At 43.4% G+C, this 24,244-nt stretch overlaps 1 protein-coding gene and 1 long non-coding RNA gene across 4 annotated transcripts in view; one reads left to right on the top strand and one right to left on the bottom strand.

The window, feature by feature from the left end:
* Positions 1 to 24,244, top strand: part of LOC105482624 (polypeptide N-acetylgalactosaminyltransferase 10) — a 274,728-nt gene that overhangs the window by 157,573 nt on the left and 92,911 nt on the right. The window lies entirely within an intron of this gene.
* The window catches only part of LOC139363729 (uncharacterized), an 83,082-nt gene that overhangs the window by 34,582 nt on the left and 24,256 nt on the right, over positions 1 to 24,244 (bottom strand). The gene's annotated exons all lie outside the window — the stretch shown is intronic.

The raw sequence follows: 24,244 nt of genomic DNA, 5'->3' as shown, positions 1-24,244 counted from the left end.
AACTGATAGAACTATAAGGAGAGGCTGGGCACAGTGGCTCTCGCCTATAATCCCAGCACTTTGGGAGGCCGAGGAGGGCGGATCATCTGAGGTCAGCAGTTCCAGACCAACCTGACCAACATGGTGAAACCCTGTCTCTACTGAAAATACAAAAATTAGCCAGGCATGGTGGCACGTGCCTGTAATCCCAACTACCCAGGAAACTGAGGCAGGAGAATCACTGGAACCTGGGAGGCAGAGGCTGCAATCAGCCGAGATTGTGCCACTGTACTCCAGCCTGGGCGGCAAAGCAAGACTCATCTCAAAAAAGACAACAACAACAACAACAACAAAACTATAAGGAGAAATTTTTTTAAAAAGCCACAATTATGAGATTATGAGATTTCAACACCTCTCTCTCAACAATTGGTAATACAGATAGACAGAAAGTCAGCGAGGATATAGTAGACTCTCACAGCACTGTCGACCAATATGACCTAATTGACATTTATAGAATACTCCACCAATAACAGCAGAATACACATTCTTTTCAAGTGGATATGAAACATTTACCAAGATAGATTATATTTTGGGCCAGAAAACAAGTCCTCATAAATTTAAAAGGATTCAAGTGATGCAAAGTATCACTCTAACCACAATGAATTAAATTTAGAAATCAATAACAAAATAATCCTTTTAAACTTTCCAAAAGATTAGAAAATATATTACTTACATATGAATAACAGATGGGTCAAAAAAGAAATAAAAAACAAAATTAGAAAGTATTATTAACTGAATGATAATGAAAACACAATATATCAGAATTTGTGGAATGTCACTAAACCACTACATAAGGGGAAATTTGTAGCATTAGTGCCTATGTTAGAAAAAAAGAATGGTCTAAAATTGATGACATCAACTTCCACTTTCAGAAACTAGCAAAAGAAGAGCAAATTAATTCACAGTAAACAGAAGAAAGGACGTGAAAAAGGTCAAAGCAGAGATCAATGAAACAGAAAATCAAGAAAAACAAAATCTGGCTCTTTGAAAGGGTCAATTAAATTAATTAACGTCTAACCAGCTTGAAAAAGAGAAAAAGAAGACAAAAATTACCAGTATCAGGAATGAGAGAGATGACATAGCTATAGATTCTATAACTGTTAAGAGAATAATAAAGGAATATCCTGAACAACTTTGTGCCTAAACATCTAACAACTTAGCTGAAATTACAGATTCTTTGAAAGACACAAACTGCCAAAGCTCACTTAAGGAGAAACGATCAACCTGAATAGTCCTATATGTATTAAAGAGATTGACAGTGTAGTTAAGTACCTTCCCATGAAGAAAACTTCAGGCCCAGGTGGGTTCACTGATGAATTCTTTCAACAATTTAAGAAATAATTCTGGCTGGGCGTGGTGGCTCACACCTGTAATCCCAGCACTTGTGGAGGTCAAGGCGGGCAGAACACAAGGTCAGGAGATTGAGACCATCCTGGTTAACACAGTGAAACCCCGTCTCTACTAAAAACACAAAAAATTAGCCGGGCATGGTGGCGGGCACCTGTAGTCCCAGCTACTCGGGAGGCTGAGGCAGGAGAATGGCATGAACCCAGAGGCAGAGCTTGCAGTGAGCCAAGATCACACTACTGCACTCCAGCCTGGGTGACAGAGCAAGACTCTCTCTCAAGAAAAAAAAAAAAAAGAAATAATTATATACAAATTTTTCCCCAAAATTAAAGAGGATGGGGTACTTTCCAACTCATTGTAAAACCAGCATTATCCTGATACCAAAGTCAGGCAAAGATATTACAAAAAAAAGAATATTACAGACCAATATCCCTCATGAATGGGTTGGGCCGGTGGTATCGTCATCATTATTCACTTTTTTCAGGTCAGTAACTAAAAGATCAAAGGATAAAGAGGTGCACCAAAGTCACACAGGTACACCCTGAGCAGGGTTGTATGTTTAGTGAAAAAATAATAACAATAAAGTATGAAAAGAAAAAACCTGTCAACTTAGAATTCTATACCCAGTGAAAATATCTTCCCCCCCCCAAAAAAAGATACCAGATAGAAATAGAGATATTTATTCACAAAGAATAAAGATCACTGCAAATAGTAGCCATGTGGGTAAATATATGCTATTTTTCTTATTGTTTAAATCTTATAAAAGATAATTGACTGTGGGGTAGAGTGCAGTTGGAAAGGGATTTGTTATCATGGTTTGCCAACCATTGCAGCATTCAAAACACCCTGATAAAAGGGTGGGGAATCAGAACGAGGGAGTGGACTATGAGGAAATAGCATCCTGGACCTAGCAGAGCTGGTAGCTGAGGTCCTATTCAGGGACCACCCACTTGCCCCCATGATAATATGGCCTTAGTGATGCTGCGTTTGGCTTGAGGAGCGAAAACTTGAGGTTCATAAATATTCCCATAGCAGAAAGGGAGTCTTCTCGAATAGTGATGTAAGCCTGGGGCAAGAAAGGGCAGGGATGTAAAAAGGATTGAGCTTTCCTGCCCCAGGTGGCATCGCCAGCTGTGCATCCCTGTTGGAGACCTTGAGAACTAGGAGAAGCTGTTGGCAGAGCTGCTGCCTGTGCTCCCGGGCTCCTGCCTTGCATGGCCCACCCAACTGATGTATCCAGAGCTAACTAAATCAGGAACTTTATCTACGGTAACTGTGTGTTTATTATGGGCTCCTTTCCGCCCTTCCACCTCCAGTCTACAGCTCATCTGAAATGCGGCCAGCCCTTACTCAGGCCTATTATGGTAAAATGATCAAGAGATAGTCCCTGTCTTGAAGAGATTTCAAGCCTATTAGTCACTTAAAACTGTCTCTGAAAGCCATTTATTCATTCAGCAAATATTTATTGAGTGTCTATTTTGTGTGCTTACTGTATGGCCTAGGTCCTAGGGAATCAGCAATGAGCAAATGGTCAAAATCTCCTTCCCTCCTAGAGCTTACATTCCACTGGGGGTAGGGGTGGGAGAGTCATAATATAAACAAATAAATGGATTGATTTTTTCGACAGCAATAAGTGATGTAGGGGAAAAAAGATTAACAGGATAAAGGGTAGAAAAAATAGTAAGAATGGGGTAGATTTTATTTCAGGGGTCAGGGAAGTGCTTTCTGATAAGATAGCATATGAACAGAGCTAGGAAGTGGTGAGGGGCCTAGCAGGGCAGTTAACTGGCGGAAGAGCCCTGCAGGCAGAGGAAACAGCAAATGCAAAGGCCCAGAGGCCACCGTGCCTGGCTTGTGGAGGCCAGTGTGGCTGGAGCCTGATGATGCGAGTGAAGAGAAGTAGGGCTGGAGAGGTGTCTGGGTGGTGGTCAGGGGTTGTGGCGGGGCTGGAGCTTTTCCCAAAATGGCTAAGACAGGACACCACTGGAAGGTTTTGAACAGAGGGTGACATAATCTGATTTTCATCTTAAAAGGATCGCTTTGGTTGCTGTTTTAAGAACAGACTGTAGGCAGCCAAGGGTGGAAGCAGGGAGACTCGTTAGGAGTATGTTAACAGCAAGGCAAGGGAGCGTGAGAGAGAGTCAGTCCACGGTTGGAGTAGTGGAGTAGCCATGGCTGATTTCTAGACATACTTGGAAGGTGGAGATGGAGGTGCCAGGATTTACTTACAAGATTGTGGATATGAGAATAAGAGAGGAGCTGGGGATAACGCCAAGGTTTTTGGCCAGAGCAGCTGGGGAGATGGAGCTGCCATCTGCAGAAATGGAGATGACTTTGGGAAGAGCAGGTTTTGGGAAAAATCACGATTTTGATTGCAGACAAGTTTGCAACATTGTTTCACATCCAAATGTCAGTGTCAAGTAGGCAGTTGAATAAATGATCCCATTTGTGTTGTGAAAAATGGAAATAGTGACAGGATTTTTTTCGGAGTTGCTGTGTTTTTATTGTGGTTTTAATTAACTCACCTTCCTAAAATATCAGGAAATGCCTGAGGCATAACATATAGTAAGCCTAAAAATGACCCGAGACCAGACGTGGTGTGTGGCATGCAGCGTAATGGAGTTTATGGTCAGCGTTCAGGTGATGGCAAGAGCAGTGCCCATAACCTTCCACCCTTTTTGTTGGGAATGAATGACGGGAGTCTGTACCCGCCCCCACCCCGTGGTGCAGAGTGGTTTGTCAGACCCTCCATAGAACAGTGACAGGCTTAGAAGACATATTTAGTACTTATTAGCAGTTTTTACACTTTTTAATCATGATTCATGTGGTAGAGCAAGCTTGCCTGACACCTTTACAATGGAGTACTTCAGTATAAGGTGAGTGCCCCAGAGATAGTCAGGATTCGAGAGCAATGCAGCCTCCCTGTTTTGGCAGGTTGTTAGCGAGACTGTTGTGGGAGGCGAGGGCCTGTAGGTGGAATGATTTGTAAGCTGGGAAAGGAAAAAATGTAGGTTTTTCTTTTTTTGGACCATCACTGATTTTTTTTTTTTTTTTTTTTTTTTTTTTTGAGACAGAGTCTTGCTCTGTCACCCAGGCCGGAGTGCAGCTGTGATCTTGGCTCACTGCATCCTCCGCTTCCTGGGTTCAAGTGATTCTCCTGCCTCAGCCTCCCAAGTAGCTGGAATTACAGGCACATACCACCACACCCGGCTAATTTTTGTGTTTGTAGCAAAGACAAGTTTCACCATGTTGGCCAGGCTGGTCTGGACTCCTGACCTCAAGTGATCCGCCCACCTCAGCCTCCCAAAGTGCTGGGATTACGGGCATGAGCCACTGTGCCTGGCCGCATTACTGATTTTTTAGGAGACTTAAATCAGCTCTTCTTCTCTGAAATTAAATGACTCCCTTCTGAAAAGTAGTGTTTCTTTCAGGATAACAGTTATCGATCCAATATTGATCCCAATATTGACTAATATTGGGATTTAAAGGTGCTCATATGCCTTAAAATAAAATGGCAGCCAATAACATTTCTCACATTGACTTCTTTTCTCTAATTTTTAAAAGAGTTCAGTGAATTCAGCCCTCAGGTTGAAATTGTGAAGATAAATAATCTACCAGCAAAAATGGATGCCTATCAACTAAAAATTATATGGGCATCTACTCCCTACAGTTTATGCTAGATAAAAGCCACGTATATCTACATGACTGGATGTGTGACTTGTTTTCTTTTTATTATTTCTGCAAACAGATGCATTTTCTAAGTCTTCTAGAGATGGATGCTGTGTTCTCCATTAATAACAACATGTACTGTTTGTCGAGCGCTCCTATTTATTTGTCAGTGTGCCAGGCATTGTGCTGAACACCTTACCAGTTGTACCTTACTTGTTCCTATTCTGAACTGTTGTGCGATGATGATTTATTTCTTTTATACTCAACATTGTCTTCTGGTTTACAAACTATTACAACTATTTTATGGTTCCAGCCTCTCTGAAATTGTATCAAGTGGGGATCATCACTAGCTCCATTTTACAGATGCACAAACTAAACCTCAGAGAACCTCAGCCCTTTGTTCCAGTTCACACTGCTAGTAGAAGGCAAAGAAGGCTTGACCTAGATCCAAGCCTGTGTTTTTTCTATTGCATCATACACAGGCTGAGACCTGAGACCTGAGACCCGAAACCCATGTCTCACAGAGAGGGAGACTTTTTTTTTTTTTTTTTTTGAGACAGATTCTCCTTCTTTTGCCCAGGCTGGAGTACAGTGATGCAATCTCAGCTCACCTCAAACTCTGCCATTCGGGGTCAAGCAATTCTTGTACTCAGGCTCTCAAGTACAGGCTCTCAAGTAACTGGGACTACAGGCACACACCACTACATCCAGGCTAATTTTTGTATTTTTAGTAGAGACGGAGTTTCACCATGTTGGCCAGGCTGGTCTCGAATGCCTGGCCTTGAGTTGATCTGCCCACCTTAGCCTCCCAAAGTACTGAAATTACAGTCATGAGCCACCGTACCTGGTGGAGGGAAACGTTTTTAAATCTGAATCCTCTGTCCATGAAGGTACTTGGACCAGGCCTAGTGAGTGGTATTTGCTATATAAATCCAGCAAACATAACCAGCAGACTCCTCTGCGTGCATCGCATTCACCATGCGGAAGGTAATATGTTCTTGTCCAGAAGCAGATAAATAGCATTCAGCAAAATTGGTTACAGAGATGAGTTTGATTTCTAAGTGGTGTTGGCCTTGAAAGGGTTTAAGAAAAAAGAAAATAATGACTGGAAGATGAGAGTGATTATCAGTTCTCTCTCTTCATTAAGATGGTATCAAGGGCAGCGTGATGATAAGACAAGTAGAACAGCTTAGCTTAGGAGCACTGTTACATAGAAAAGAACATAATTCTTTCTTGATTGTAAGCCTCCTTCTCCACACCTTTCAGGGGAAGAAATCAATGGTCCCTCTCCCCTCTCTATCCCCCCACTTTACACTCCAATCCTAAGTCCTCCCGAGTAGTGAATTGTAACAGTTTAGTGTATAGCTTTCCATAGTTTTTTCTTTGCTTATACAATATATAGAGACATATGAATGGGGCTTAGGGTTTTGTTTTGTTTTATAAAAATGTGGTTGTACTATTGTGTTTTATTCTACAAGTATTTTTTTCACTTAATATATTATGGGCCGGGCGCGGTGGCTCAAGCCTATAATCCCAGCACTTTGGGAGGCCGAGACGGGCAGATCACGAGGTCAGGAGATCGAGACCATCTTGGCTAATACGGTGAAACCCCGTCTCTACTAAGAAATACAAAAAAAAACACTAGCCGGGCGAGGTGGCGGGCGCCTGTAGTCCCAGCTACTCGGGAGGCTGAGGCAGGAGAATGGCGTAAACCCGGGAGGCGGAGCTTGCAGTGAGCTGCGATCCGGCCACTGCAGTCCTGCCTGGGAGACAGAGCGAGACTCCGTCTCAAAAAAAAAAAAAAAAAAAAAAAAATATATATATATATATATATATATATATAGTAGTCACATTTTAAGATATTTCTGATAGCTGTGTAATATTCCATAGGCATATAATTTAGTCAACAGTTCCTCTGTAGACAGACATACAGGTCATTTCCAGGTCCTTGTTTCTGGAAACAGTGTGGCAAAAAACATCCTGGAACACATATCTTTACATTGTTATTTCTTCTTTTCTCCTCTTTTATGAACCATCAAGTAACTTGATATTAAAGTCCATTTCCTTCTAAGGAATGTTTGCCTGGCAGCTGGCAGCTCACTGGGATGTGAGGTGTGGTCCTTAGGGCTGTTTTATGCCTTGCACACCATATTCATTAACCAGAGTTCCTCCCTCCTGCTGTCATCCTTGGTTTAAAGCTTGAGTATGTAGAATATATTGCATGTTACATCTGTAGGAGGACTAAACATTTTATCATGTGGGACAGCAGTGTAAAGAAACTGTTGCTAGATTTTTAAAAAATGTTATTGTTAGACTGGGTGCGGTGGCTCATGCCTTTAATCCCAACACTTTGGGAGGCCAAGGCAGGTACATCACTTGAGGTCAAGAGTTTGATACCAGCCTGGCCAACATGGTGAAACCACATCTCTATGAAAAATATAAAAATTAGCTGGGCGTGATGGTGAGTGCCTCATAGTCCCAGCTACTTAGGAAGCTGAGGCAGGAGAATTGCTTCAACGTGGGAGGCGGAGGTTGTAGTGAGCTGAAATCGCATCACTGCACTCCAGCCTGGGTGACAGAGCGAGACTCTAAAAAAAAAAAAAAAGTTATTGTTTTTATAACCATCTTAAAACTAGATATGACCTAAATAAAACAGTTCCCAAAATGTAAGTTCAAAAGGAAGGAAAAGAAAGCACACACCAAGATCCTTTAAACACTCCTTGTATCTGACATCTCTGGTCCTAGTCAGGGGGTGCACAACTAGTGACGAACTGATACTGCTGAGGTTTATAATTAACAATATGAATAATAAGAATAAACCTTTGTGTGTCTCTTAGCTGTCTGTTGAACAGGGACTAGCAGGTGGGTTTGGCTGGCTCTCAGCAAGGCCTCCCCTGAATGGCAAAGGGCCTTCATAAAGATGTCAGCCTTGGCATACATTGTCAAGTAATCTTTTGGGTCCTCTGATTCCAGCCAGACTGTGTAAAAGAGACAGCTCGTGCCTGTCTCATCCCCGACAGGAGGGTAGAGAAGGGCTGGATAACTGAGCCTGAGCATGAGCCTTGAGCTGAGGAAAGAGGCTTGAAATCAGTATGTGTCAGGAGAACGCCTAAGTCTGCAGCTCGAGGGAGGATAGGGAAAGGGAACAGGGACTTCTCACATTCTACCCACTAAGACTCAGCTTTTGCCTCTTGTTCTGGTGGAGCTGTGTCTGACTTCCACTTAGTTTCTTGGTGGTTCCAAGACCATTGGTCGTAGTCTTTCTGAGAACGTTATATTTTAAGGGGATTGTCTTTTGCAGAACAGAGAGGAGAAAATTCTAGAATTTTGAACTTATACCATTTGCTGGAAAATGACCTATGCTGTGGCCTCTGTAAAGTGGAAACTAAATTTACATACCAGATGCTATACCAGGCGCATTCACATATGGCACCTCTTTTATTCCTTGTGACAGCCTTAATAGGAAGGATGCATTTTACCCAAGAGGAAAGTAAGTCTCAGGGAGGTTATGACTTTCCCAAGGTGACCCAGCTGCTAAGTGACAGACATGGGATTTGAACCCAGATCCGAGTGTCTCTTCAGCCTATCTGCTTCCCTCACCACACCTGTAGTTGCGTCCCAAGGAAGTGCCCTTCCTAGGATTCTTACCCTTGGACCAAGGGCCACTGTTTGAGATATGGATAACCTATCTCCCTCTGTGACTCTGGGAAGGTCCCTCCTCATTCTAGGCCTCATTTTCCTCATCTTTATACCAAGGAACGCAAATGAGATGAGAGTCAGGCTTTCCATACTTAATATTCATTGCTTCTGATTGGCCTTTTAGGTTAAAGCTGTGTACGTGGCCTGGGAGTGGTAATTGGCCTTCTGCCTTGGTCCTCAACCCAAACAGATGCTGGCGTCTGCCTGCCTGCCTCCCTGCCTCCCACAACATACAAACCAGCTCCCAACCAGCTCCATCTCATTAGGGGAAAATCCAAAATTGTCATCTGCTTGTCAAAGGAGAGTATGTTGGATTTGGTTACCATGAGAAAGTGCTAAAGTGGTGCCCATTTCCAGAAGATGATTGTTTATCTAGAAGTCCAAGCACTAAAAGCTTTCAAACAAGAGTCACTTGACAATTTTTAAAATGATAATTTCCTTAAAAAAAAAAAAAAACCCAAAAACTAATCCCTAAAATTGCCGAAGAGTAATTTGCCACACTGTGCAGAGCGTAGTGATGGTGAAGTGCTGTGAACTACAAGTAATTGCTCTTAATGTCATGATGGCCCAGTTAGTTCCGTGTTGATAGGGCATTGCAAATCATGTGGAACAACAACAGTGTGTCCTAGCAGTCTCAGTGTCTATGACCTGGAAGTCCAGATTTCCATATTAGTGGTACTTCTGAAGTTTAGAAATCTGAATTCTAAAAGAATCCAATTATTTTCACAATCAAAAATAAAAAATAAAAATAATTGACCCAGCTCTAGTACACTTTTGGATGCTTACTCTTGTTTTTTTTTGTTTTTTTTGAGATGGAGTCTCGCTTTGTTGCCCAGGCTGGAGTGCAGTGGTGCGATCTGGGCTCACTGCAAGCTCCGCCTCCCGGGTTCACGCCATTCTCCTGCCTCAGCCTCCCGAGTAGCTGGGACTACAGGCGCGCACCACCACGCTCGGCTAATTTTTTGTATTTTTAGTAGAGACGGGGTTTCACTGTGTTAACCAGGATGGTCTGGATCTCCTGACCTCGTGATCTGCCCTCCTCAGCCTCCCAAAGTGCTGGCATTATAGGCGTAAGCCACCGCTCCCGGCCTACTCTTGGTTTTTTAATCCAGGGAACAGATTTAGAGATAGGACAGAATTCCTTGGCTTCAAGATTACTTCAGCTATTGGAGTATCCCACGCAAAGAATTATGGACAGTAGAGGGAAATGGGAATGTTGTCTAGGTGGAATGTGAGAAAGGCCCCCCAGGGGAAGGAGGTGGAGCCATGGCACAGACAGGCCTCTCAGTGCCTGAAAGGGGAAATTTTTCCAAGGCTGGCCTCCAGGTTCTCTTACGATCTCCTCAGCACCAGGAATTTCTAGATTCCACCATTAAGAGGCCTTAGCTCTCCTCTGTGTAGCTCTGTCTGCTCCTCTCATTAGCTCTGTGACATTCTTTCCACACATCAAGGTATATCCTCAAAGGAGAGAATTTGGTTGGTCTGGTGAGCCTCATTTTGGCACAGATTTCTTGCAAGGCCATTGACCCCTGGCAAGTCAATGGATTGGTGACCCTGAGTCAGAGCTCTGCTAATGCCCTAAGCAACTGTGGCCAGGTAAGGAGCAGTCATAGAGCCCACCCAGGACTCCTTCTTCAGCCAGGGCTGTGGGCTTGGTCATTTCTGTCAGAAGGGAAGGCATGGACAAGGTAGGCCCCGTGACTGACCTGATCACCATGTAAGTTCCTTATTGGACCAAGATGGTACCTGATGACCCTCCTGTTTACAGAGCACCAACATGTTCCTTTTTTATTCACTTCTCAGCTCAACCTACAAGTCCATTTTATAAAGGAAGAAACTAAGCAGGTGTTTGATAACTTGCCAAAGGCTATATAGCTAATACTCTTTGGTCTTTTTGGCTCCAAGTCCATACCAAACTACTTCTGAGAAAAGAGAATGAACATTGAATGGACCTCAGCAAGCATATTTAGGGCATCCACATTTTTATTAGTGGAGTTTTTAGTTGCTGAAGTTCATTGAATCTTCTTGAAGATCCCACTTCTCTAGGCTGCGTAGTCAGCCCCCCATGGACTTGCCAAGTCAACAGGCACCACTTGGAACATGACAGCAAACACTGGCACCTTGAAACTGTGTCCGATTTAGATTTGTTATTTACATCCAGGGTCTCCAAAAGATTTTCTCTTTGTGTTGGGACTAAACTGAGGAGCCAGGTCCACCTCCCAGCTGGCCACGTTGTCTGGGATCACCAAGCAGCTCCTCTAAGCCTCACTACCTTACTTGGAAAACAGACGGGTTGGACGAGGCAACTTCCAACTCCAGTTCAACTCAGCAACTACTCATGGCGTGCTTGTCGATGGCAAGGCACAGGCCTGGGCATGAGGCTGTGCCACTAGTAACACTTCAGTCTGTGCCTTTCTAGGCTGTTTTCATTTTGCCGTCACCTCACAGCCATACACAGGAAGGCAGAAAAAAATTATGATAATGTATTACTGTTTATGTTATTTGCCTGTCGTCCACAACCCTGATTAGACTCTGTATCCCACGGGACAGGAACGACAGCTTGTTTCCTGCCATTTTAATTCCAGGGCTTAGCGTTGTGCCTGTCACATGGTAAGTGCTCAGTATATTACATTTCTTGAATATATGAATGATGCAAGGGAGTGAGCAAATGAGAATGTTTTGAGTCATGAGCCAGCCAAAGCCTGAGGTACCAAAAGTGGGGTTCTTGCCTACTAGAGCAGAACTCTTCAGTGAAGCCTTACTGAAGCCCCATGCCCTTCCTGGGATGGTCAGCCCTGATTCTGAGAGAACTGAAATCAGGAGCTGTGAAATCTTTGCTGTGAGTTGTCCTCCACATTTACCCATCTCCAAGAACAGCCAGCTACTTATCCCTCCACATGGCTGTTTTAAATGTACTCTCATTTGGTTCTCATGACATTCTCATGGTGTTACCATCCCTATTCCATAGATAAGGAAACTGAGGCTCAGCATGGGAGAGGAACTTGCCACGGTCTCACAGTTGCAAAGGAGCAGAGGCAGGATTTGAACCCAGGTCCGGAGCATTCTTGCTCCCTTAGGCACATATAATATTGGGTTTGTTCAATTGACTTACATTTCAGTTTGGTCTGTGGATCGTGTCCCATGCTAGGGAACTGAATGTTTGTTATAGTTCCCTTTTAAACGATTGGATTGTTATATTTCAGAGTTAGAGAGAAGATTTTTGAAATGCTTCTCTTGTATTTTGACTTTTGTTTTCTAGCGCTCCAGCATTAAGCCCTGATGGTACATCTTAGTATATTATATATGTCTTTGTGTCCCAAGAGCTCAGAATCCTTTAGGGAATGTGAAATTAGGAGCTGTTTGGTCACAAGCAAGCTGAGTTATCTCCTTTCCTCCCAGTCCCATCATGGCCTTCTGCCCAGGTCCCTTTCTCTTGGTCAGTGAACAAGCAAAGTTCTTCTACAGCAGAGAGAACCTGCCCACTTCAGATCAGAGGTCAAGTCTGGGCAACAGTTGTGCCTCTTTGTCCTTCAGAAGCCATCACTGGGTCCAAAACAGATTCATTTGACTGAATATACCTAGAGATTATCTAGTTATATCAGCAAAGATTCTTCTAGTTGCAAGTGACAAAAAAACCTAACTCAAACTGACTTAAGAAAAGAAAATGTATTGGTTTATATAACTGAAAAGGCCAGGAATAGACCTTGGCTTCAGCCATAGCTGGATCCAGGTCCCCAACTGATGCCAATAGGAATCTCTCTCTCCAACTCTTGGCTCTGTTTTCTACTCTGTTAACTTCATTCTGAGGCAAGGAACAGTCCACATGGTTGCCCCAGGAAGACCAGATATATATTCTCCCATGTTCAATCTCAACAGAAAAGAGCTTGTGTCTTTCCCAGTTGTTTCAGCAAAGACTTTCTCTGATTTGCAGGCGTGCCTGTCCTCAACCTACTTATAACAGGGCTGGAGAGGTGAGATGCTGTGACTGGCTAAGCCAGGCTCCTTTGCCCACCCTCAAGGCAAGGAAGGAGTCAGCTCCACCCCAGCCCTCTACAGGTGAGGTGTAGGAGATTCCCCAAGGAAAATCAGGTTGCTGCTACCAAGAGAAAGGGAAGACATGCAGACTTGCCCATTCCCTCATTGACATAAAGGGAAACTGAGGTCCAGCTGGGACCTCAGTTGCATGGATTGTTGACTTGGATTCTTGCATGGCAGAGCAAAGGCTAGAAGCCACAATTTCAAACACCTACTTAGTTTTCTCAGTATTTGTTTTTTACCTAGTCATTCTTTTGTGCTGATACAATTAATAGGATTGATAAATTATCCCTATAAAATACTAATATATATAAAAGACAGATGGGTTTAAATCTGGGCTTCATTCTTTGCCAGCTATTTGACTATAGGCAAGTTTCTTCTCTGTAGCTTGTTTCTTCTTCTTTGTGATGAGAATTATATTCCCTACATTATAAGATTATTTTGACAATTAAATGACTTAATGCATATTTAGTGCCTACAGCACTGTCTGGCATATTGGAAATCCTCAACAGATGTTTTCTATTATCGTCATTGTCGCTTTCTGCCTTATTTTTTAACTGCTTATCAGTATCCCATTGTTTGAATTTTTCATCTTTTATTTCATCTTCCCCGGTGGACATTCACTGTTTCTGCTCTTTTCACTATTTCAGTGCGTGTCAATGAACATCCCAGTTGTGTCTCTTTGTCCCTGTGCTGTACACCTCTCACTAAGCTTTGCACAGGCAGGCTCGGAACCTAATCAGACCATAAACCAAAGGACAGTGAAAGTGCTTTTGCAACAGAGAAAATGTTTCCACCAACTCTCAGTTGTAAGATTCTAAACTCCACAGAAGTCTTTTCTTTCACAGTACCTTTTGGGGTCCGAAGTATTGATTCAAGAGGGCCTCAACATTGAGGCTGTGTGCTGGAAGTTTCAGAGTGCCATTGCTTTGACCCTCTGCTGGGCCATCACTCTGCTCGGTCCTGACCCCAGAGAGACTCTTCCAAGCATCTCAGGAGATCACGCTGCATCTAGAAGCCCACAAAGACCTGAATGCCATCTGGGGTGGGGGAAGCAGAGGGAGGACATGGAAGAGTCCGTGTGCTGTATGCCATGTTGTAAAGACAAATGCACGTGTGCAGAGGAGAACACAGAGAGGACACATCCCGAATGTTTAGCAGAGGCCAGCCCCACATGTTAGCGGCAGAACAGTATGTTTGCTGTTGTCAGTTTTCCTTTGAGCCTCGCTATGTCTTCCAGACTCTTGTGCTTAGCAATGACCACTTTTGAAATTTTAAAAAATATGTTATTTTAAATAAATACTACCTGAATTTGAGGCCCGAATCCAAGTCATTTACCCCTCTGAGCTCCATTTTCCTCATCTGGAAAATGGGGTTAACACACCCTGCTTCATCTACCTTATTTGAGTATGGTACAGATTAGAGGAGAGAGAAGGAAACGTGCTCTCTAAACTGTCAGGCATAAGTCATGAGGAAGCAGAGGTTATCTTGCCTGGCCCACGGTGGTAGCCATGCCCAGCCTCTTTGCAATGGGAGCATTGCCGTAGGCCCCTTTTCCTGTGGCTGCTTTCTGAGGACATGTGGACAAAAGGATGCTTCTTATTTATCATACACAAAGGAAGAGGGCACACTCCACCATCCAGTGTTGAGATCCTAAAACACAACATGTAGACAGGTCTTAAGTGGAGCTGCTAAGATGGGAGTGTCACTGGTATAAGTAGTGGCTTTCTATTTTCTTATGTGCAGTCCCCAGATCCCCTTTGTCTGCTGTGATCTGTGGCCTAATAAGAGGCAGAGAAAAGGGGCTTTGCTTGGGCTCTGGACTGGAAGGTGGCTTGTGGGCAGGTCTATAGAGCCAGGTACCCTGCTGGATCCTGGAGAGATTAATTTGAGCAGGTCACATAATTTTTTTGTTTAAACAAAGAACCTCTACGAAGCTGGGACCAAACTAATGACTAGTGCTCATGGCAAACGTCGAATTTAAGTTTTGTGTTTATTTAGGAAATGACTGGATGGATAGAGGAGGGAGAGAAAGAGATCAAAAAAAAATTGTAAAGACAGGCACACGTTCAGGGCTGTGATCCAAGCTGAGCCTTTTATTTGAGTTCTGAATAATCTTTAATTCCATGATTGAATTAAATTAGAAGTGAATTTAGTCTATTGTGGCTTTGTCTACTTCCCTTAATGCATGATGGTGTTTGTGTGTCTAACTGCAGGCTGTGGGGCCCGGCTCTGGGCCTGGAGTGAGTGAGGGCTTTCTAATGTGTAATAGCTATATTGTATTTCACCCATGGACCCCAGGCAATTTATTACAGCTAACACCCCACCCCACCCCCAACCCTGCTTCAATCAAGCAAGCCTCCTGTGAAATTAGATGTTAAGACAGGAACTTTTGTAGAAAACCAGATATCACCAGTCTTTCTTGGCCGCAAAGGATTCAGCCGAGTTAAGGAAAGGGGATTTTTAAGAAGGGGTGCTTTCATTTGTTTGTGAAGGCCAACATAATGAAGTTGGAGCAGATTCCCAGAGAATGCTGGCTGAAATGATCAAAAGGATTAGAGAGGAGAGGAAGGGGCAGAGGAAGGCTGTGTGGGGACTGAATAAAAAGAGGCCAGCAAGACGGTAGAGCAAGAGAGGATATGAAGGATGTCTGGAAGGTCCCAAAGGGAGAGAGGCTGACTTTTCCATCAGAACTGGACTACTGGAATCAGAGGAGTCTTGTTCACACGATGGAATGAGCTCTCTGCCAGATGTAATGGTGAAGTCAGGGCAAAGGCTTATCTGCCCTCCCACAGTTTCCCTTTGTGCCTCTAACAGAGGTATAATTTTGAAACTAAGAAGTCCTGGACTCTGACCTGTTTATTTTTCCCCCAGCATTTCTTTCTGAAATCATCAGACATACAGAAAAGTTGAAAGAATTATACAGTGAACACCCATGTTCCCATCATGTCCATAATTAGCATTGGTTTACTTACTGGATCACATCTCTATCCATCTAACCCTCTCTCCACTCCTCAATCCACTATATGTTTTGATGCATTTCAAAGTAAGTTGCAAAGTGACTCCTGCCCATTTTGACAGTTGAACAGTAGATTGCAGTGGCATACAAAGAGATGTTACATGCATTGCCCTGAGATGTCACAAGTTTCTCCTCAAAACTTTTTTTTTTTTTTTTCTCCTTGAGACAGGGTCTTGCTCTGTCACCCAGACAGAGTGCAGTGACACGATCCTGGCTCACTGCAACCTCCTCTGCCTCCCAGGCTCAAATGATCCTCCCACCTCAGCCTCCCAAGTAGCTACAACTACAGGTGCCCACCACTACACCCGCTAATTGTTGTTTTTTTTTATTTTTTATTTTTTATTTTTGTAGATGAGGTCTCACTATATTGCTTAGGCTGTCTTGAACTCACGAGCTCAAGTGATCCTCCTGCCTCAGCCTCCCAAGTGCTGTGATTACAAGTGTGAGCCACTGCACCTGGCCACCCCCAGAACTTGTTACCAGTCTCTGGAGCCCCTCCCCTTGAGGCTTTTTACTTCCAGGCTCTCAGATTCCAGCATCACCAGGGATCTGGGAGCTAACATGAGGGAATGAAACAGCTGAAGCTGCCCTGGTGTGAGGCTGTGGAGAGAGCTGAAGTGTCTGGAGAGCACCTGCCCCTTAGAGAGGGGCACCCGCTGTCACCTCCAGCCCATTGCTGTTGCATGAGACTCGGGGGTCAGTGTTGCCCAAGTTTAAGAAAAACCAGAAATGAGGGGTTTTGTGTAGAATCTTCCACTTTTTAAATGTTTGCAAATAATGTTTACATCCTGGGCAAAAGGGTATCAAGGACAACTCCGCGTGCATTTGTTTTCTATAGCTGCCATAGCAAATTACCATGGATCTGGAAGCTTAAACAACACAATGCATAATGTATTCTTACCATTTTAAACAACATAGAGGTATTCTTACAGTTCTGTAGGTCAGAAATACAACGTGCGTGGGTCTCACCAGGCTAAAATTAAGGTGTCAGTGGCAGGGTTACCTTCCTTTCTGGAGGCTCTAGGGGAACCTTGCTTGTCTGGGTTGAGGACTGAGGCTCCTGTTCCCTGGCTGTCTGTCAGCTGAGGACTGTTCCCAGCTGCTAAGAGCTGCCCACCTTCCTGGGCTCACGACCCCTTTCCTCCATCTTCAGAGCCAGCAACCATGGGTGGAGTCCCTCTTGTAGCTCAAATCTCTACTTCTTCTGTCTCATCTTTTAATGCAGACAGAAAGGTTCTCTGCTTTCAAAGACCCCTTGTGATTACATTGGGACCATGTAGATAATCCTGGCTCCTTAACCTCAATCATCTCCAGGTCCTTAACCTCAATCATGTCTGCAAGGCCCCTTTTGCTACATAAGGTACACATGTTCACAGGTTCCAGGGATTAGGGTATGGCCATCATTGGGGCCTGCTACTCTGCTTACCACACCTGGTTTCTGGCTGGAGACACAGGTGGGCAATTGTTCTTTCTGAGCCTGCATGGTCCTCAAGTTCCCTCTTCTGGGCCCTGGGAAAATTCCCTATCCTCCCAAAGGAGCTGATGTCCTCAGCCAGAGCTCACCATGTTGGCACAATTCCTGAGACTCCCCCTCCTGCCTGGACCCTGGCCTCCCTGCAGGCAAGGGCAAGAGCATTTCCTGCAAGGGAATCACACTGCCCTACAGCTACAAATCAAGAGACACGTAGACAAAAGAACTTGAGATATGGTATAAAAAGACTGAAGTTGAACTCTGGTATCATTCATTCAGCAAATATTTATTGATCACAGACTGTGTGCCTGATACTGTGCTAGGCTAAGCATAAAAATGTCCCTCATCATGGAGCTTATATTCTAGGGAAAAAGACACACAAGTAAACTCCCAGATAAAATATATAAAGTGCAATGAAGAGAAGCATAGGGTGCTAGGAGATTAAATGGGGCTCAGCAAACTTTTTCTGTAAGGGGCCAGATAGTAAATGTTACAGGCTTTGTGGGCCACATGGGGTCTCTATTGCATAGTTTACTTTGATTTGTATGTTGTTTTGTTTTGTTAAAAATCTAAAAGTTAGCCTGGCATGGTGGCACCCACCTGTAGTCCCAGCTACTCAGGAGACTGAGGTGGGAGGATCATTTGAACCCAGGAGTTTGAAACTGCAGTGAGCTATGATTGCACCACCATACTCCAGCCTGGACAACAGAGTAAGACCCCATCTCAAAAAAAAAATGTAAAAGTCATTTTAGCTTGAGGGTCACACAAAAACAGGCTGCCGGATTTGGCCTTCGGACCATAGTTTTGGCTGATGCCTGGGACGGAATATCAGGAGGGACCTACCTACAGCTGGGGAAGCAGGGGCCAGGAAAGACTTCTGTGAGGAGGCAACCTTCAAGCTAGGATGTGGAGGTATGAGGAGCAGCCAGCCGGGCAGTCAGGTGATGTACGTAGGAGGGCAGGTGTGGACAGGGAGGTCAAGGGAACCCCTGCTCACATTCGAAGAACCAAGAGGAAGCCCCATTTTTTTGGTGCTTCTCCGCCTCAGCAGGTTCCTTCGCCTCGTTGAGCCTCCCACAGCGTGCCTTCCTCCTCACAGGCTTGTCTTGAGCATTACCTGAGATCCTGTCAGGTACTGAAACCAGGTATGGCAGGCAGAGCTGCTACCACCCCCTATGATGTTCAGTGCTTCAAGCCCCATTACAGGGGTAGGGCTGTGTTACACTGTGGAGTGCCGCAGCACTGAGAATTCCACCTTCCCTGGCCGCCTCCTCTGCCTTGAGCCTCAGCACCTTCTGTGAAATGCGGATGGAAGCCCTGCCTTGCCTGCTCCCTGGGGCTCTGGTGAAAATTTGGATGTGAAAGTGGCCTGTGGATGTCAGCCTCATGGTTGAGAGGGCAGGCTCTGGGGTGAGTGCCAGGTTCAGTTTTGTGGCTACATACATTTCTACACCGTCTCTGTGCTTCAGGCTCTTTGCGTGTAACCCGGGGAAGGTACTCATGCCTTCCATGTGGGGTTCTGTCAGTGTTGAGTGATGAGGTGCGCTCTGTGCAGATGCAGTGTCCCCAGCTGCTGGCAGGAGGGACAGTGGGCAGCTCACAGCTGTGCTTCCCACCGGGAATTGCCCTAGACAGCCTTGCTCAAGGTTATGCCGCCTCCCAATGACTAATTGATGCTTGGATATAAAGGCCAGGCCCCTTGTCTCACTGTAGGACCACTTAGAAAGGTCTTCTCAGCTACAGAGTTCCTGGTAAAAATGGGCCAGGGGCTCAAATGCAGCCACATGGGGGCAGCCTCTTCCTCACTCCTCTGCCTGTCTCACCTCCTTACAGGTGAATCTCCCCAGAGTGCTCCCCAAGAAGGCATCAAAAAACAATTTTCACCTCAAGATCTGTTCCCAGGGAACCCAATATCTACCAGTGATGGATGTGAATATTTTGGGGTAATGATTCTCAGGTTTGAGTGGGCATCAAAGTCACCCAGGGAGCCTGATAAAATAAAAATTGCTGGGCCCCAACCTGAGACTTTCTGATTCAAGTGGTCTGGGGTGGCCAGAGAATCTGCATTTCTAACAAGAAGCTCTCGGTGATGCTACCACTTTCCAAATCACTGTTTTAGAATTCAGTAAGTTGCTGCCCTCCTCTTATTCCTCTTCTCACCTAAAGCTAAATCATAGAGCTTATCGAAATCAAATTGAAAAATTTTATTTCTGTAAAATGGTCTTGGTGTGACCAAATAGACTTGCTTAGAAAGAAAGAATGCAAGGATCAACCATAAAATAAAATGGAGTCTTAGAAGGAGGGAAAAATCAAGATGGAAGATATATAGATAAAAGCCAGAAATCTTTGCATTACTTGGTTTTTGAATTTGACTTGGGAGCCATATAAATATTTAATATAATTATAAAAACAAGATTAAGTCTAAACTAAATGCAGAAAGCAATCCCTAAAAATAAAGAGCTAAATGAAATAAATGAGCCCAATGTGTGTGAGTTGGTGGCCTAACCATGCAGAGAGGAGTTGTTTCAAATGGCTTAAATACATAAAAATTTGACTGTAGATTCCTAGTTATATATGTATGCTGGAGACAAATAACTTTTCTGTAATCATATTCTTAGCCATAATATTGGTATTGTTTTCTGAAACTATTATATATTGTAGAAAAAAGCAAATAAGTAGCTATATTAATGTTAAGAATTCATATTTTAGCAAAAGAGACACAATAAAATCAGACAAAGACATAACAAGAAAACTGTAGACCAGTGTCCCTTGTGAGTATTGATGCAGAAATTCTCAACAAAATACTAGCAAACCAAATTCAGCAACGTATAAGAAAGGTTATACACTATGACCAAGTAGGATGTTGCAGGAATGGAAGACTGGTTCAATATATGAAAATCAATGTAAATACATCATATTAATAAAATAAAGGACAAAACTGACATGATCATCTCAGTACATGCAAAAAAAAAAAGCATTTCATGAAATCCAACACTTCTTTTTCCAGGATTAAAACACTCAGCAAACTAGGAATAGAAGGGAACTGCTCCAAGCTGATAAAGTGTGTCTGTGAAAAACCCACACTAACATCTTGCTTACTGGTGAAAGACAGAATGCTTTTCCTCCTAAGATCAGGAACAAGATAAGGATGTCTGCTCTTGCCTTCTGTTTAGCATTGTACTGGAGTCGCTAGCCAAGACAATTAGACAAGAAAAAGAAATAAAAAGGCATCTATATGGGAAAGGAATAAGTAAAATTACCTATATTTGTAGGTGGCATTGTCTTGTACATAAGAAATTCTAAGGAATTTATACAAAATTATTAGAACTAATAAATGTGCTCAGCAAGACTGCAGAATGCAAAATTAATATACAAAAATCAATTGTATTTCTACACACTTGCAAAAAAAATTGAAAGTAAAATATACATTTACCAGCCATTTTTTCCAGAGAAGATGTACAAATGGCCAATAGACATATGAAAAGATACTCAACGTCATTAGTCATTAAATGATAAGGAGATACCACTTCACACTCACTAAGATGGCTATAATCAAAAAGGTGGACAATAGCACGCATTGGTGAGGATATGGAGAAATTGGAAATCTCATTTCACATTGCTGGTGGGAATGTGAAACGGTGTTATCACTTTGGAAAACCATTTGACAGGTCCTTACAAAGTTAAAAATGGAGTTACCTTTGACCCAGCAGTTCTGCTGTTTGCTGTGTACCCATAGAATTGAAAACATGTCTACATAAAAACTTGCACATGAATGTTCATATTCATGTATTATTCATAATAGGCAAAAGGGGGAAACAGCCCAAATATCCATTAATTGATGAATAGATAAATAAAATGTGGTGAATTCATACAATGGGCTATTATTCAGCTATGAAAAAGAAATGAAACATTGATGCATGCTACAACATGGATGAACTTTGAAAACATTACACTAAGTGTGGCCAGACACAAAAAGCCTCAAATATGAATCCATTTATATAAAATGTCCAGGATAAGAAAATCCATGAACACAGAAGGCAGATTAGGGATTGCTAGCAGCAAGCTGGCAGGAGGGGAAGATGGGGAATGCCCACTAGTACACACAGGGTTTCTTTAGGAGTGATGAAAATGTTGTGGAATTAGACAGTGGTTATAGTTGCACAACTCTGTGAATATATTAAGAACTACTAAATTAAAAAAGAGTAACTTTTATGGTGTGCGAATTATATCTCAATACAAAGGAGATACAATATAAAATTAGAGTTCAGTAAAACTCAGTAATTCTATATGTTAAATATAAAATTTCTGCTTAAACTCATAATGTATTGTTTAAAATATATTTGTACCAGCCTGGGCAACTTAGCGAAACCTTGTATCTACAAAAACATTCAAAAATTAGCCAGGCACGGGGTGGCGTGCGCCCGTAGTCCCGGCTACTTGGGAGGCTGAGGTGGGACGGCATGAGCCTGGGAGATGGAGGTTGCATTGAGCCGAGATTGTGTCACTGCACTTCAGCCTGGGTGACAGACTGAAACCCTGTCTCAAAAAAATAAAATATATTTGTAGTTCTGACCACTGGAAAGGCATAGAAACTATAACCAACCTAGTGGTAAGGAACACCCTTAGTGCTCATATTGCAGCATCTGAATGGTGATATTGATGATATTAAGGATTAAAGGTTCCTTGGCAGAATGGCTGATTCCAGGTTAGGGCAGGAAATGTGCAAGTTAAGTCTGGGGAATCTTTTCATATCTTTTATCATAAAACAAGGAAGCTATCAGTACTCTGGTCTTGTCCAAAGGACTCAGGAGTCAACCTGAGAAGACTCCTTTTGGCTCAAGATGGGTTTATTTGGGAACCAGTAAGAATAAGAACTGCAGGCCGGGCACGGTGGCTCAAGCCTGTAATCCCAGCACTTTGGGAGGCCGAGACGGGTGGATCACGTGGTCAGGAGATCGAGACCATCCTGGCTAACACGGTGAAACCCCGTCTCTGCTAAAAAATACAAAAAACTAGCTGGGTGAGTGGCGGGCGCCTGTAGTCCCAGCTACTCGAGAGGCTGAGGCAGGAGAATGGCGTAAACCCGGAAGGCGGAGCTTGCAGTGAGCTGAGATCCGGCCACTGCACTCCAGCCTGGGCGACAGAGCGAGACTCCGTCTCAAAAAAAAAAAAAAAAAAAAAAAAAGAACTACATTGGATTGAAACACATTAATTATGTGTCCATTTGTGAGTTAACATAATTGACATTCTTTGGAGGATGCTAGGTAACCAACTCATTCTAAAGACTTGTAAAGAATCAAGAACTTACCCTGCCTTTCCTATACTTTGGAGTGAACAAATAGTTGATGTAGTAAATTTTTCTCTATAGAATAATTCCAGCTGGTAAATGAAGATGGAGTAATAGAATTAGAATATAATCATTTTTCAAACTCCTGATGAAATAAAATATTTAGGCATTGATTATCACAAAAGGAAAGACAACTGGACACAATGTGTCTCCTAAGGGATCCCTGTACCACCATCTTTGAAGAGCCTGTCAGAATAGCTTATTGAATTAGGTCAAGCTTATAAATCTAACTAGCAGTTTACAAGAACTAAAGGGGGACAGACAGAGGAACAATTTAAAGGATACCACAGAGATGCAAGCAGCAAAATGCAGACTGTGGAGACTCCTATAGGATAAATGGCCCAGTTTCTTCAACAAATAAATCGAAGGGGGGAAAAAAAAAAAAACAGGAGGGCATAAGTTTATGTGTAAAAGAGACTTAGGAGACCCATGAGCTGTATGCAGTATGTGGACCTTGTTTTGATCCTGTTTTAAACCAACTATAGAAAGACATAAGATCAGGGAAATTTGCACACCAACTAGATATTTGATGATATTAAGGAACAATGTTAATTCTTCTGGGTGTTATAATGGTATGAAAGATGCACAAGGGGCAGGGCCTTCCACCCCTAAGCTTACCGTGGTGGAGACTAGAGCCCAGGGAGAGAAAGAGGAGGGGCTGAGCCATTGAAGCCCAGTTTATTCTTCCAAACTCATGGATAAATCATTTCTCCTCTATTGGAGAGGAATGTGTAATAGGAAAAAACAAAGTCACTGTTTTTCCCTCTCTATTCATACGTGCAACACAGAATATTTCTGTGACCAAATGTGCGGGGTAGGGAGAGGGGCTCCCCCAACAAGCAATTCTCCAACACCAGCCTGCTGTCCTGTGATTCAATTCAATTCTGACACTACCTGCCTGGAGTTAGAGTCAGATCCCGCAGGTAAAGGGCTTGGTCCCACAAGATTATCCCTCACCCTCCACCTTCAGATGCCATTTGCAAATCCAGGCCTGGGGTAATTCTGACCAGTTGGGTGTAAATTGGTGGTTCCCCTCCTTGGATTTGATTATCTGCCAGAGTGGCTCACAGAACTCAGGAGGACACCTTCACCAGTTTATTATGAAGGATATTAGAAAGGATACAAATGAACAACCAGATGAAGAGCTGCATAGGGCGGGGTCTGTGGGAAGGACCTCCCACGTTCTTGTGGAGGCCTCATCACATGGACATGATTAATTATCATCACAGTCTCCAGCTGCTGTCCCCTTCCTGGAGGACGGTGGGGTGGGGCTGAGAGTTCTAAGCTTCTAGTCATGGCATGTTCTTTCTGGTGACCACCCCGCCTCCTGGAGCCCACCAGGAGTCACCTCATTAGAACAAAAGGTGCATCTGTCACCCAGAAAACACCAAGAGATTTAGGAGCGCTGTGTCAGGAACTGGGGTCAAAGATGAAATATTAGAACGTAAGATTTTCCTGGCACCCCTGTTGCTTAGGAAGTGACAAGTTTTAGAAGCTCTGTGCCAGGAACCAAGGACAAAGACCAAAGTCTGTAGTTCTTATTATAAATCACAATATCACAGCTGGACAGAGAGGCCAGAGTGTTACTGAAGGGCTGTCCTCCACGTGAAATCATGAC

Source organism: Macaca nemestrina, chromosome 6 (assembly GCF_043159975.1).
Source record: "Macaca nemestrina isolate mMacNem1 chromosome 6, mMacNem.hap1, whole genome shotgun sequence".
NCBI classification, from domain to species: domain Eukaryota; kingdom Metazoa; phylum Chordata; class Mammalia; order Primates; family Cercopithecidae; genus Macaca; species Macaca nemestrina.
This window is presented reverse-complemented; position numbering and strand designations above follow the sequence as displayed.